Consider the following 4541-nt stretch of genomic DNA (forward strand, 5'->3'; position numbering starts at 1 on the left):
GACATGTGTTCATGGAAATGTGTGTGTCACCTGTGTTTGCTATGAGGGTATTTGGATTGATTAGGGTCTTTGGTGATTCAATAAAATGTGAGGGGAAAATAGTATAGAAAGCAAACATAGATACCGGAAACAGTGTGGGAGGAGAGTGGGAGATGGCAGAGGGTAAGAGATAGGGAATCACGGATGGGGGGAAAAAAAAGTAAAACATACAGAAAACAAGAAATGGAAGATCATTTGCTGACAATAACATGTTTGTTGATGTGCTTGATTGAGACAATATACAGTGTACTCTGGATGGAAAATCTCATTTTGTATGCTGTAATGATGTACAATGAATGAATGCAAATAAATAAATTGAAATAAAAATTTAAAAAAAGAAAGAAAAAGAAAACATAGCATGTAGAAAAACTTAAAGACTCCATTAAAACTATAAGAACTGATAAATAAATTTAGTGGGGCCAGCTGGTGGCATAGTGGTTAAGGCACTGGACTCCCACATGGCCAACTATGATTCAAGTCCTGGACCCGAAAGCTTGAAACTCACGCTGGGCATCTGTGCGTGCATGCTCAAAATCCCAAAAGGAAAATAGAGGAAAAGGGATTGTGGTGTGGCCATCCCCCATGGAAGGGGGGGGGGGCGATATCTCACTTTCCCTCTCTTTCTCTGTTTCTCCAGAGAGTGCAAGTACTCTACAGAGAAAAAAACAATTCCATTTACAATAGCACAAAAAAAGATATCTAGGGACAAATCTATCGTAACTCAAACTGCATGATGCTGGCACACAAACAGACACAGAGCAATGGAACAGAATATAGAACCTAGAAATAAAATTCGTGCATTTTTAGTCAGCTGATTTTCAACAAAGCCACCAAAAACATCCATTGAAGAAAGGACATTCATAATAAACAGTCCTGGGAAATCTAGATCTCCATATGTACAAAACTGAAACTAGACTCTTGAATCCCACATATACAAAAGTCAACTCAAAATGGATTAAAGACTTAACTGTAAGACCCCAAAACTATGAAACTGCTAGAAATTCTTCAGGCCCTTGGTCTGGACAAAGATTCTTTTGGATGACACCTCAAGAGCACAAGCAATGAAATAAAAAATAGATAAATGGACCAGCCTTGGTACTGTAGTGTATTGATCTGTAGTGCTGGAAGCCACATGTTTGATTGTGGGTTTGATCTCAAGTCAACTGAAACACAGCAGGCATACGTGCTGGAGATTCTGACTAGCTGAAGGGCTGGGAGAAGGGAATTACAGTGTGAAAAGACCCTTTCAAGGGTACCTGTGTGTATGTCTCTTTCTCTCTCTTGTATGTACATGCACTCTTTCTCTTATGAAAGAGAAAATGAAACTCAAAGGAAAATCATAGAGAGCGTCTGCACAACAAAGGAAACAATCAACAGAGAGAAGAGACAATCTACCAAATGAGAGAAAATATTTGCAAACTATTTACCTGACAAGTGATTAATATAGAAAGGAATCCAAACAACTCAACAACAGCAAAAACACCCCCCAAGTAAATAGATTGTAAAATGGGTAAATGATCTGAATAAACATTTATCAAAAGAAGACATACAAATGGTCAAAACATGAAAAATATTCAGCATCGCTAATCATCAGTGAAATGCAAATCAAAAGCAAAATGAGATATCATCTCATTCCAGTTAGAATGATTATTATAAAAAAGAAAAAATAGTAAATGCTGGCAAGGCAGAGAAAAGTGATCTTTACACACTGTTGGTGAATGTATAAATTAGTACAGCCATTATTGAAAACAACATGGATATATGTTAAAAAAAAAACTAAAAATAGAAATACCCTATGATCAAGTAATTTCACTGCTGGGTATATATCCAAAGGAAATTCAATCAATTATGTTGATTAGAAATAACTGTATTTCCATGTTTATTGCAGTACTATTCACAATAGCCAAGATATGGAATCAACTTAAGTGTCCATCAATAAATGCATGGATAAAGAAAGTGTGGTATATGTACATAATGAAAGAAATACAACTCAACCTTAAATAAGAATGAAATTATGTCATTTGTGGCAACATGGATGAACCTGGAGGACATGTTAACTGAAACAAGACAGAAACAAAAATACAAATACCACATGTTTCACTTGTGTGTAACAGCTAAAACAGTTGATTTCACTGAAATAGATTCTAGAATAGTGGTTACCAGAGGCTGGAAAGAGTAGGAGAGAGGTAGATTTGGAGAGCATGATTAATGTGTATAAAATTGCAGTTAGGTTGGAGGAATAAATCTGGTGTTCTATAGCATAATAAGGTGACCATACTTGACAATTTATTGTATTAGGTAGCCAGGAAAGTCATGATGTATTTTTCTATGTTTTTCAATGCAAAAATGCATCATGAGTTTCTCAATGACCCAATATATTTCAAAATACCTAGAAGAGATGATTTTGAATGTTTTCTACACAAAGAAATTATAGACAGACTTGGAAGGTGTGTGCTGTGCATGAGGGGACAGGTTGGGAAGGATTGCCAATGGGATCCAGAGGCAAGACTCACATGTCTGCCCCACCACCCACCCAGTGTCCTGACTCAGCTAGGATCGAGGTGATCCTCATTTTCAGCAACCATAGGAAGCTGTGGATCTCCAAGTTTTACGAGCCCTACAGAGAAGATTCACAACAGCAAATCATCAGGGAGACTTTCCATTTGGTATCTAGGAGAGATTAAAATGTTTGTAATTTCCTAGAAGGAGGACTATTAATCAGAGAATCTGACAACAAAGTAATTTATAGATATTATGCAATGCTATATTTTGTCCTCTGTGTGGATTCTTCAGAAAGTCAACTTGGCATTTTAGATCTCATTCAAGTATTTGTGGAAACATTAGACAAATGTTTTGAAAATGTCTGTGAACTGAAACTAATTTTATATATAGACAAGGTTCATGATATTCTTACAGAAATGGTGATGGGGGAATGGTATTAGAGACCAAACAAGACTGAGATTATTACACAAACTGATGCCCAAAATAAATTGGAGAAATCTGAGGCTGGCTTAATCAGAGCTCCAGTCTGCACTGTATCAGCTATAAACAATATGAATCTTCCTGAGATATTAAGAAATATTAACATTGGTGACATCAGTATAAAAGTGCCAAACTTTCCCTCTTTTAAATAAAAAATTAAAAATGCCCTCCCAGGTAAAATCCAGGGAGAAAATCATCTACGCTTATTTACTATGCAGTTGTTTACCAAAAATAGAGGGAGTCTTGCATTTTTATAATATATTTTATTTTCTTTAAATTTCTTTTATACATTCAATCACTATACATCACTTAGCTTGTAAAGTGAATTTTACAACATGAATACATTTCACACCAGTTCAGTTGGGGATACTATATATGCTATCGTCAACAGATAATAATCCATTTCTGTGTTCCATAAATATCTTGCCTTTCGATTTTTCTCCTTAATGTCTTTCCTCCTCCAACCTTCTTCCCACACTGTATCCAGTATCTATAACCATTTTCCATGTTTCTACATCCTCTAATCTTTCAGTTTCAGCCATGTGGTATATATTAAGTGAAGGCATACAATGTCTCTCTTTCATAGCCTGGCTTGCTTCACTCAGCAGTAAAGCTTACATATTGGTCCACTTTCTATCAAAAGTCAGGGTCTTGGGAACCAGCAGTTAGCGTAATGTCTATGTCACTGGACTCCCACATAGTCGACCACGGTTTGCATCCTGGACCTGGTGGCTTAAAACTCATGCCGGGCGTGTGTGTGTGCATGCCAAAGATCCCCGAGAAGAGAATGGAGGAGAAGAGATTGTGGCGTGACCATCCCCCCTGGGGGGTGATTTCTCACTTTCTGTCTCTATGTCTCTGTCTGTCTGGCAAGGTCTCTCTCTGTCTGGTGAGTGCATGCGCCCTACAGTGAAAACCTCTCCAAAAAAAAAAAAAGTCAGGGGTCAGGGTCTTGTTTTTTATGGCTGAAGGGTATTCCATAGGGTATATGTTTCACACTTTTTCCATCCATTCTTCTGTTTGTGGACATTTGAGTTGGTTCTATGTCTTAACAATTGTGAATAATGCCACAATAGACATCGATGTGCAAGCACTTTTCCAACTAAGCATTCTTCTGTCCTTTGGGTAGATACTCAGGAGTGGGATTGTTGGATCATATGGTAGTTCTATTTGTAGATCTTTGAGGAACCCCATATTGTGCTCCACAGTGGCTGGGCTGATTTACATTCCTCAGCAGTGTAGGAGACTTCCTCTATCACCACATCCCTGCCAGCACTTACCATTTACTGTTTTTTTAATTCTTGGTCATTCTGACTGGGGTTAGATGGTATCTCATTGTGGTTTTGACCTGCATCTCCCTTATGATGAGAGATGTTGAGCATTTTTTCATACACCTTTTGGCTATTTGTATATCTTCCTTACCATGCTGTTTTGATTATCACAGCTTTGTAATATATTTTGGGGCCAGGGAATGAGATGCCTCGTACTCCACTCTTCTTGCACAGGATGGCTTTGGCAAT

At 37.6% G+C, this 4541-nt stretch overlaps 1 pseudogene; it reads left to right on the forward strand.

Annotated features, from left to right (window-relative positions):
- The first annotated feature begins 2528 nt into the window (after nucleotides 1-2528).
- On the forward strand, nucleotides 2529-3173 carry LOC102473145 (AP-3 complex subunit sigma-1-like; annotated as a pseudogene).
- Nucleotides 3174-4541: the final 1368 nt, after the last annotated feature.

The sequence above is a fragment of the Tupaia chinensis genome, unplaced genomic scaffold (genome assembly GCF_000334495.1).
Source record: "Tupaia chinensis unplaced genomic scaffold, TupChi_1.0 Scaffold144991_2, whole genome shotgun sequence".
In the NCBI taxonomy this organism is placed as follows: Eukaryota; Metazoa; Chordata; class Mammalia; order Scandentia; family Tupaiidae; genus Tupaia; species Tupaia belangeri.